The sequence below is a fragment of the Cebus imitator genome, unplaced genomic scaffold, assembly GCF_001604975.1.
Source record: "Cebus imitator isolate Cc_AM_T3 unplaced genomic scaffold, Cebus_imitator-1.0 Scaffold500, whole genome shotgun sequence".
In the NCBI taxonomy this organism is placed as follows: Eukaryota; Metazoa; Chordata; class Mammalia; order Primates; family Cebidae; genus Cebus; species Cebus imitator.
In genome coordinates this window covers 652,109-663,160 of record NW_016107815.1, presented here as the reverse complement: position 1 = coordinate 663,160, position 11,052 = coordinate 652,109, and the positions used below count along the sequence as shown (strand labels likewise).

General features: G+C 45.3%; 1 pseudogene; it reads left to right on the top strand.

Annotated features, from left to right (window-relative positions):
- Positions 1-10,425, top strand: part of LOC108292704 — a 56,692-nt pseudogene extending 46,267 nt beyond the window's left edge.
- Positions 10,426-11,052: the final 627 nt, after the last annotated feature.

Here is an 11,052-nt window from a genome sequence, read left to right as displayed (position 1 = left end):
TACCACACACAAAGCACTGTACTACATGTTGGTTACAGTGGAGTAAGAAATTCTCCCTTTATTTCATAAATGCTACAAAAATGGATCAGATATTAATAACTCTACTGCCTTCTTTGTCCATCTCAGACATCACTAATCAATTAATGCCCTTGTTTCCAGGGAGTTTTGACATGGCTTCAGAATCTTTTTCAAATCAGCATTCCAAGGGTTAGACTAATCAATTTGGACTGGACTATGCGATACAAATTACTCACCACTCCTAGTAGGTATAACTTCAGTTATGCAAGCCTCTCCAACAACTTTCTCAATAGTAGCTTCCTATACACCAGGATAATTGTATCATTTTTTGGTTCATGAATATAGGAAGACATGACCATGTCAGAGGTAGCTTGAGTTGGTAGAAAGAGCCCCAGGCTGGGAGTCAGGTGTCTACTTTTTTTTTTTTTTTTTTTTGAGATGAAGTCTTTCTCTGTTGCCAGGCTGGAGTGCAGTAGTGCAATCTTGGCTCACTGCAACCTCTGCCTCCTGGGTTCAAGTGATTCTCCAGCCTTAGCCTCCTGACTAGCTGGGACTATGGGTGCCTACCACCATGCCCAGCTAATTTTTGCAATTTTAGTAGAGAGATTTTCACATGTTGGCCAGGATGGTCTCGATCTCCTGACCTCGTGATCTGCCCACCTTGGCCTCCCAAAGTGCTAGGATCACAGGCGTGAGCCACTGTGCCCGGCAGATGTCTACTCTTAATTTGGACCTTGAGCTATGCTTTTTTTTTTTTTTTTTTTTTTTAAAAAAAAAAGTTTTTTTTTTTTTTTTTTTTTACATTTTTTTTTTTTTTTTTTTTTTTTTTTTTGAGATGGAGTTTCACTCCCTTTACCCAGGCTGGAGTGCAGTGGCGTGATCTTGGCTCACTGCAATCTCTGCCTCCCGGTTTCAAGTGATTCTCATGCCTCAGCCTCCTGAGTAGCTGGGACTGCAGGTATGTGCCACTATTCCTGGCTAATTTCTGCATTTTTAGTAGAGACAGGGTTTCACCATGTTGATCAAGTTGGTCTCGAACTCCTGACCTCAAGTGATCTGCCTGCCTTAGCCTTCCAGAGTGCTGGGATTACAGGCATGAGCCACCGCACCTGGCCTCAGCTATTCATTCTTAAGACAATAGCCCTGTGTTCTGCATTTCTCAGCTCAGATATTTAAAATTTTTAAAAAAATTATTTTAAAAATTAACAAATGAGGCCAAGGCAGGTGGATCACCTGAGGTCAGGAGATTGAGACCAGCCTGACCAGCACAGTGAAACCCTGTCTCTACTAAAAATACAGAAATAGTCAGGCATGATGGTGCATGTCTGTAATCCCAGCTACTCGGGAGGCTGAGACAGGAGAATTGCTTGAACCCGGGAGGCAGAGGTTGCAGTGAGCTGAGATTGTGCCACTGCACTTCAGCCTGGGCGACAGAGCAAGACCCTGTCACAAAAATAAAATAAAATAAATAAAAATTAAAAAATAAAATTAATAAGTGAAACATTGTTTATATTTATGTTATACCATGTGATGTTTTAGCACATGTATCCTGTGTGGAATGATTAAATCAAGGTAATTAACCTAATGGTACATCTTAAGTAAGCTTAAGATACATCCTGACTTTTTACTTAGAAAACATGGACCTCAATGTTATGAGGTCCATATGATTATCTTCATTTTCCAAATGACTAAAGTGAGGCTCAGAGAAATGAAGGAGGCAGCTTAGGCTAGAGGGCTGGCAAAAGGCAGGCTCTGTCCTGTCATGTGGCTGTATTGCCATCGTCACTTCGTCACTTCCCCAATGTCCATTGGCTACCCTTAACTAGGACACCTTAAAGGCAAGAGATGTTTTCCTGGAATGTGTAGTTGGAAGCTGTGTTCCACTGAGGCCCTAAGGGTCTTGGGAGAAAACATGAATGTCTGGTTTCTTTTAAAGCCATGTGAGCATACTGGCCAGTATGATGAGCAAGCTGGAAGTGTATGCCAATCACCTGGAGGATGTGGTGCAAGAGAGGACCAGCCAGCTGACCGCAGAGTAGAGGAAGGTGGAGGAGCTTCCATCCATGATGGTGCCCAGGTAGTTGGAAGCACTGGGGTGTTGATTAAGCTATAGCATTGCCATCTAAGCAGCCCCACAAAGGGGGATTATTTCCATGATTACTTTTCTAAGAGGATGTCAGGTTCTTCTCAAAGGGGTCCAGCATGTTTTGTGCAGTTTGGTACACCTGTAAAGGGAGTTAGAGGCAAACTCTCCTAAATCCATAGGAGTCGAGGCTGCAGTTCGTCTTTCACGTGGAAGGTGATGGCTGCAGCAACAGGAGAGTAGCCACTAGATGGCGCCCTCGTTTCACGTGTCCGACTGCTTGCTACCTCACCGGTATCTGCAGATTCAAAATCTCTCCACAGTATGTATGTAGTATGTACCTGTGGCTTCACATTCAAATATTGCTCCATTTTTTGTTCTGTTTCTACATGTTCACTCTCTCAACACTTGGCAGAAGTATTTGCTGTTAAAATTCCTCTGCCCTTCTTGCACAGAATCGGGGGAAGGGATTTTTAATGTGATTGGTTGACTGAAATAAAATTGATTTGTGGATTGGTGAATGATTATATTCGCTTCCACAATTGCACAGTCTTTTAACTCTATAACCAATGTACATAAAGAAAATCCTTTTTGTAAAGGCATTATGTGACCCTCTCCCCTAACTCCCCCACAATTTATACCCATCAAATTAAAATATCTCTTTAGAGAAAATGCAAGGGGAGAAGTGGATGTTAAAAGAATTCCTCTCGATAATGAATGTTGTTAACCAAAAGCTTAGCCATTGAAGCAAAAGAACCAATGAGGACAACTTTGCAGGAGTCTGTAGGAGATGAGATAAGTAAGATCCCATTCAAAAATGATTCTTTCTCTGGTTTCAGCTTCATTGGAGAACAACTCCTAGCTGGCAGGTCCGTGGAACCAGAACATTTTGAGTCTGTGACAATCTTTTTCTCTAACACTGTTGGATTCACAAAGCTGTGTTCTCTCAGCTACCGCTTCCAAGTCATCAAGCTCCTCAATGACCTGTACAGCTTATTCGATCACATCATCACAACTTATGATATGTATAAGGTGAGACTCCTCATCTTGGCTGTGAGGTCACAGTGCTCCTTGCCAGCTGTCTCCGGGGCATGACTGAGGATGGAACTGACCCCAGACATCAGCCAGGAGGAAGCTCTGTTTCTGTGTATGTCACTTCACGTCAGAAACTCAGTATTTTATTTCCTTCTGCTTTCTTGGAAGAGGTCTTGATTAGTCACAGATGTATGTGCTTGTCAAAAACCACCAGTTTCCTCTGTTTCCTTCCATTATTTTACCTCACACTAAGCACTTTTTTTTTTTTTTTTTTTGAGATGGAGTTTTGCTCTTTGTTGCCTAGGCTGGAGTGCAGTGGCTCAATCTCAACTCACTGCAACTTCCGCCTCCTGGCTTCAAGCGATTCTCCTGCCTCAGCCTCTCAAGTAGTTGAGATTACAGGTGCTTGCCACCACGCCTGGCTGATTTTTGTATTTTTAGTAGAGATAGGGTTTCACCATGTTGGCCAAGCTGGTCTTGACCTCCTGACCTCAGGTGATCTGTCCTCCTCAGCCTCCCAAAGTGCTGGGATTATAGGCGTGAGCCACCTGCCTAGCCACTTTTTTTTTTTTTTTTTTTTTTTTTTGGAGATGGAGTCTCACTCTGTTGCCAGGCTGGAGTGCATTGGTGTGAGCTCAGCTCACTGCAACCTCTGCCTCCCAGGTTCAAGCGATTCTCTTGCCTTAGCCTCCCAAGTAGCTGGGACTACAGGGGTGGGCCACCACACCCAGCTAATTGTGGCTCCATTTTTGGTTCTCCATTTTGTATTTTTAGTAGAGACGGGGTTTCACCATGTTGGCCAGGATGGTCTTGATCTCCCAACCTTGTAATCCACCTGCCTTGGCCTCCTGAAGCGCTGGGATTACAGGCGTGAGCCACTGTGCCCAGACTAAACACTTTTTAAAAAGAGTCACTGACCTTCCACTGGCTAATTCCTTCCTGTCTTTCCTGTATATATTTATATCCTTCAGATGCTCTTGTTTACTCTCCCCCAAAGGTTGTCCTTGGATCTTTTGTGGGTCTCACTTCGTTGTCCTGATCCTTAGCAATTCAGAGTGAAGAAAGACTCCCAATTTTAGACGATCAGACTCGTGGCTAAAAGGGAGATACCAACAATTACCTATCTAATGATACTTTGGGAGCTGGAAGGACACGGTCACCTAGAGTGAAAACCATTTTTGATAGGGAAAACAGAAAAAAACAGTAGTAATCTGGCTGTTCAGGACTACTGGGTGGTGGTGGTGATGATGACCTCTTTCTGTGTGTTCTGACTCTTTAGATGGGATCAGATCATAACTCCAGGGACAGCACTGTGTGCCTGTGCTCATACATACCTGTGAGCAGCCACAAGTGTAGCAGTCTGCCCACAATCCCAGAGCCCTGCCTCTGTCTTGGACCTGGGACAGCGAGGTTGGGGGACAGTGTGGTCAGATGGTCACATATCTCAGTGACTCATCTTCAACATTTATCTCCCAGTATTCCCCACAAATGATGGCTCTGTTCAAGGATGAAAGAAAGGATGGTATAGATAACCTTTTTTTCCTTCTTTTTTTGAGATGGAATCTTGTTTTTGTTTCCCAGGCTGGGTTGCAATGGCACAATCTTGACTCACTGCAACCTCTACCTCCTGAGTTCAAGCAATTCTGCTGCCTTACCCTCCCTAGTAGCTGGGATTACAGGTGCCCACCACCACACCTGGCTAATTTTTTTTTTGGATTTTCAGTGGAGACGAGGTCTCACCATGTTGGCCAGGCTGGTCTCGAACTACTGACCTCGTAATTCGCTCACCTCTGCCTCCCAAAGTGCTGGGATTACAGGCGTGAGCCACCACACCCAGCTGGTATAGATAACCTTTAAGAACAGATCACACACACCCAACAAAACCAGAACCTGTCCTGCGTAGGAGGATGTCTTCTGGGATTTTCCTCTTATTACTTTCTCAGTTGTGTTTTGCTTGAGCTCATATTAAAACTTAGTTTGTATTTCTGAAGTACATTATCATGGTGGGAAGAGGTAACCCCGAAGCAGGTGAGGCTTGTTGACTAGTTGACTTTGAGTAATTTCGGGGTTGCCAGGACAGAGGTGCTCTTACTGTCTGGCTAATGCCTGACATTCTATCATTACCACATCATCTTCGGATTCTGCTAAAATGCAAATGTATCTGGAAAGGGCTGTAACTTAAACTTCTACTTATCCTTTATTTCTCTATTGTGAATTACAGAACTGAAAGCTGATTTTATTAGGCGGATGGAGGGGGAAGAGAATAGACAGGAAGATACATACATTTTATATATATATATGTATGAATGAATACATTTTGTATAATGTGTAATGCATCCTCATGTACAAATGTGTAAGAGCCCTTGTGTGGGACAAGAGCATTTCAGGTTGGGTGAGATGGTCTTCGCTTGACGAATCCACCTTATCCTTCAAGGCTGACTCCATGAGGACACTGCTCCCTGTCTCGCTGGTTCTGAATTTGGGCTGGGGAAATAGCCACCATTACTACTGCATTTCAGAGGAGGAAGCAGTGACTGTGGGGAAAGAGGCTCGGGGAAGGAAGATGAGGGGGGCTTTGTGGAAGAGCCTTGACGAGGACAGGAACTGAAGAAATGCTGGAATTTGCATGGGGTGGAGGTCAGGGAGTGGGACGCATCCAAACACCAGGCCTCAAGGCTGGGGACAGATGAGGGGCCTTAATCTCTGACCCCATCCCCACCTTGGCCTCCTTCATGGCCACTCCGTTGCTTTGTTTTCAGGTTGAGACCATTGGAGATGCATAGATGGTGGCTAGTGGACTCCCTATCTGCAATGGAAGCCAGCATGTGGCTGAGATTGCTACCACGTCCCTGCACTTCCTCAGTGCCATCATCTGCTTCCAGATTGGCCACATGCCCAAGGAGAACCTCAAGCTTTGGATTGGCCTCCACACAGGTAGAAAAACTGATGGCCTCATGGGCCAGGGATGGTGGCAGGGAGGTCTGGGTTCCACACCTAGATCCAAGGCTTTTGGGAACCTGGACATTGAACGGTAACATCTTTAGGGGAAACAAGATATTAAACTGTCTCTGCATGTGTGTTTCTATTTAGCTAGATTGCTTGGTAACAATAAAGACACACAATGGCTTCAAGCTGTTGAACCAAAAATAAGGACTGGGTGCCATGGCTCACGCCTGAAATCCTAGCATTTTGGGAGGCTGAGATGCGTGGATTATATGAGCTCAGGAATTTGAGACCAACCTGGGCAACATGGTGAAACCCCATCTCTAGTAAAATACAAAAAACCAGCCAGGTGTGGTGGTAGGCACCTGTAATCCCAGCTACATAGGAGGGTGACGCATGAGACATTGCTTGAACCTGGGAGGTAGAGGTTGCAGTGAGCCGACATCGTGCCACTGCACTCCAGGCTGGGCAACAAAGCAAAACCCTGTCCAAAAAAAAAAAAAAAGAGAGAGACCAAAGCCCCCAAATCCAGGAATAATTTTCCTCCATGCCTCAGCAGCAAATGCCCTTTGATGTGCTCTGTGTCTGTCAACTCACGGGCATGTGATGTATGCAGAAGTGGTTCATGCTTGGTTTCACTCCCTTTTGTCATTGTCTGGAAATTCTTAATAATCTTTGAACAAAGGGTCCCGTATTTTCACTCTGCACCTGTTCCAGGAAATTTTGTAGTCACTTATGCTACCTATCTTCCCAGGCTTAACAAAAATAAAACCTGATCCTCAGTCAGAATGAATTGCTCCCATTTTCGTGGTGCTGTTGGCTTTGTTTACAGCTCTAGTTCATGAGTGACATGGTCATTTAAAGATGATGTCGCTTTCCAGCAGAAGTCTGGGGATTCTGTCAGTTTCCTTTTTGTAAACCCCAAGACCTACTGCCAAACTTTGCCCCAGGAGGGTGGATCACTGCATTTGTTGATTTGACATGCATTGTGGAGTCCAGCCATGGGCAATGCAGAGTGGTTATGGTCTTTGGTTCTCCATTCTTTAGGTCCTGTGGTGGCTGGTGTGGTGGGAATTACCATGCCCAGACACTGTCTGTTTAAAGACACCGTGAGCATGGCACCCAGAACGGAGAGCAGCAGTTTGCGTGGATATCACTGACGACACTTTGTAAATACAATATCGTTATCCCTCCAGGCCCCTATCTTTGACCAGGAAATACTTTTAGAAGATGCATTTGGATTTTGCCTACTGTTTTCCATCTGGAGAATAAGATCATTAACCACTTCAGGCAACACTGATCACACACTTTATAGACAGGGTTTTGCACCGTGCTCTCGTTAGAACCGTGCAAATACACGTGGCCTCCTTGCTTCTATGACTTTCCATTCTAAACAATCACATGCACATATGATAAAAATCACTTAAATGAAGAGCAGCAGTTGGAAAACTTTTTTTTTTTTTTGAGGTGAAGTCTCACCGTGTCATCCAGGCTGGAGTGCAGTGGTGTGATTTCAGTTTACTGCAACCTCTGCCTCCTGGGTTCAAGCGATTCTCCTGCCTCAGTCTCCAGAGTAGTTGGGATTATAGGTGTGCGCCACCATACCTGGCTAACTTTTGTGTGTGTGTGTATTTTTAATAGAGACTGGGTTTCACCATGTTGGTCAGGCTGGTCTTGAACTCCTGACCTCAAGCAATCTACCCGCTTTGACCTCCTTAAAGTGCTGGGATTACAGCCGTGAGCCACTGCGCCTGGCCTGGAAAACCTTTTCTATATAGGGCCACACAGTAAATATTTCAGACTTCAGGGGCCATAGGGTCTTTGCTGCAACTACTTAACTGCTCTCACAGCTCAAAAGCAGCAATAGACAATATGTCAATCAATGGGCATGGCTATCTTCCGATAGAACTTTATGTGCAAAAACAAGTAGTAGGCTGTATTTGGCCCATAGATGGTAATCTGCCCTTCTCTGAGGTAGAGTGTATTCTTGGTGGTACGGAAGAAATCTCTAGCCAGGACCTTCAGGGAATTTCACATTCTTCTGCTTTGTAGTAATTTTTTTGCATTGACCATTGACAGACTCTTGTATGCTGTTTATCAGTTTGAGACATGTTAAAAAAGAATTACTCAGTGATGTAAGTCTCAAAAAAGTTAGATTAACATTGTTTTGAATTTGTAAATTTCCTGTAATATATGAAAACACATTTGTTGTCTAAGTTAACAGAGTCTCAAATGAGAACTTTTTTTTTTTTTTTTTTAGATGGAGTTTTGCTCTCATCGCCCAGGCTGGAGTGTAATGGCATCATCTTGGCTCACAGCAATCTCTGCCTCCCAAGTTCAAGTGATTCTCTTGCCTCACCCTCCCCAGTAGCTGGGATTACAGGCACCCATCACCATGCTCAGCTAACTTTTGTATTTTTAGTAGAGACAGGGTTTCACCATGTTGGCCAGGCTAGTCCTGAACTCCTGACCTCAGGTGATCTGCCTGCCTTAGCCTCCCAAAGTGCTGGGATTACAGGCAAGAGCCATCACATCTGGCCTTCAAACACGAATTTTAAACCTCTCTCTTAGCTTGTAAGTAAAGGTTTTTAAGATAAACTTTGAAGGTAAAGCTGCTTATAAAGGATCTAGCCCTGATTCTAATTGAACTTCTGGTTACAAACAACGTTTTCAGTAAAATGTCCTAGCTGAGGAGCCAGTAAACCACCCTCCATGGTGATTACCTTGTATGCTAAATCAGTTCTGCCTTCTGTTCCCTTCTGAACATACTACGGTTTTGAGCAGGACTCAGCAGTGTCTGAGCAATGCCAGAATGGTTGAGAATTCCAGCTTCAGAGTCTCAGACTTCAGAGAAGTTGTCTGTGATTTGCTTAATGAAAAGTGCTGGTGATCAGAGAATTCGAGCCATGTGGGTTCCCTCTCCAAAGCAGCCCCTACCCCACTAACACGCTACTGACAAGCTGATAACTAAGCAGTGACTGGTTTATGGCAGCTCTCTGGATTCACGTCTCTCAGAGCACTGCAAGCGCCCTGGTGGCATTGGGAGGGCACAATTTGCAAAAGAGAGGCACCATTCCGGTCAAGGTAAGACCAGGTCAACTGTGCTCCGCCTGCCCTGTTTGGGTCTCTGATAGAGATGACGAGGAACTTAGTGGGATGGATACATCTCCATGGGGTGATCCACGGAGGCCCCTAAAGTTTTTCTGGAGGCGCTCATGACTGCCAGGTCTTCTTCCTTCAGAGAGGAAGAAGTTCCCTCGAATGAGCAAATGTGGAATCTTTAACAGAGAACACCTGAACTCCTACCTAAACCAACCCCTTAAGCGATGCTTTTCTTTTTCTTTTCTTTTCTTTTTTTTTTTTTGTAACAAATGGTCCCCTAGCATCCTCTTGAACGCCCCAGTCCAGATAAAGAACTAGAAGGGAAGGCAGTGGCATCAACTCCCTGGTTTTGCTTAGCCTGGCCTTGGCATTCTGTATTCAATCAACTGACTTCAGTAAGAGGAAGACTTTTCTAGAAGGCAGCATTTAGACATAGCTTGGAACCCATTCCTGCTACTGACCCGCTGTCTGAGTTTGAGGACTTGCTTTTGTCATCTGCAAAATGGGGGTGGTGATAATACCATCCTTGAAGGGTGGATGTGAGGAGTAAATGTGGACAGGTATGTGAGGTGCTTCGCTGGGTGCCCCACTCATACTGGGTGCAATAGCTTTTATTATTATTATTATTGAGACAGAGTTTTGCTATTGTTGCCCAGGCTGGAGCGCAGTGGTGCCATTTTGACTCACTGCAACCTCCACCTCCTGGGTTCAAGCAATTCTCCTGCCTCAGCCTCCCGAGTAGCTGGGATTACAGGCGCCCGCCACCATGCCCAGCTAATTTTTTGTATTTTTAGTAGAGACGGGGTTTCACCATGTTGGCCAGGCTCATTCTTGAACTCCTGACCTCAGGTGATCCGCCTGCCTTGGCCTCCCAAAGTACTGGGATTACAGACATGAGATACAGTGCCTGGCCTTATTATTATTTTTAAAAGATTTTCTTTGCAACAAGCTTTAGTCTCCATGGACCGTTACCCCCTAGGATATTGCTGCCTGTCCATACAGGCTTATCAGCAAAGCCCAAAGTCCCAGCCAGCCAGCCAGACCTCAGACGTCTGCCCAGAGGTCCTGCATTGCAGGCAGCCCCCCAGCCCCACCTAACCTTGCCAGTGATGCCCCAGGGCCGCCTTCTGCCTCCCACAGGGCAAAGGAGAGAGAACAACTTTCTGGTTAAAAGGTAAAGAAGGTTTCACTCTCCCACTCCCCGAATATGCTAGGAAGAAGCCAAAGTCCCAGAGATATTGTGAGGTGACTATTTTCTTTCAAGATGTTTGTGGAGTCACGTGAAAGTCTTTGCTGACCCTTCTTTGGGACGCAGTCAGTATCCCATTTAAGAGGGGTGTTTCCAGGGCATTGAAAGAGTCTCCCACTAGGGGGAGCCGTCTAGCCAGCATCCTCTTCCAACCCCTGTGTTTGCTCCCAGCCTGTGCCTCCAGCAAAGGTAGACTTGGAGGAGCTGAAGACGGTGAACTCATTTCCTGTAGCCTGTGGCTCCCAGCCGTGTGCGACTGCCCTAGCTGCCAGGTATTTACAGCCCATTAACTCATGAATTTGTAGTGACCCCAGTTTCATTCTGCAGGAGGGGAAAGTGGAGAGGATGAGCCTTCTTTCCTGTGCAAGGTTCCTGCTCTCTAACCTTTGGTGCTTATTTTCCTTATCAGCTAATCAGCTTGCAAGGATATAGGAGCCCCTATATGAGAATGTGTTCTGGGAGAAAATGCTCTAAGGCATCAACAGCCCCTGAAATCCAACAGGGCGGAGGCTATTGCTCTTTCAAGCAGCTAGGCCCTCTGCAGTTATGGGAAAGCCTGGTTCTGAGCCCTGAGTTAGTGTGAGCCAGGCAGCTCCTAAATGCATAACATCTTCTTCCCAAT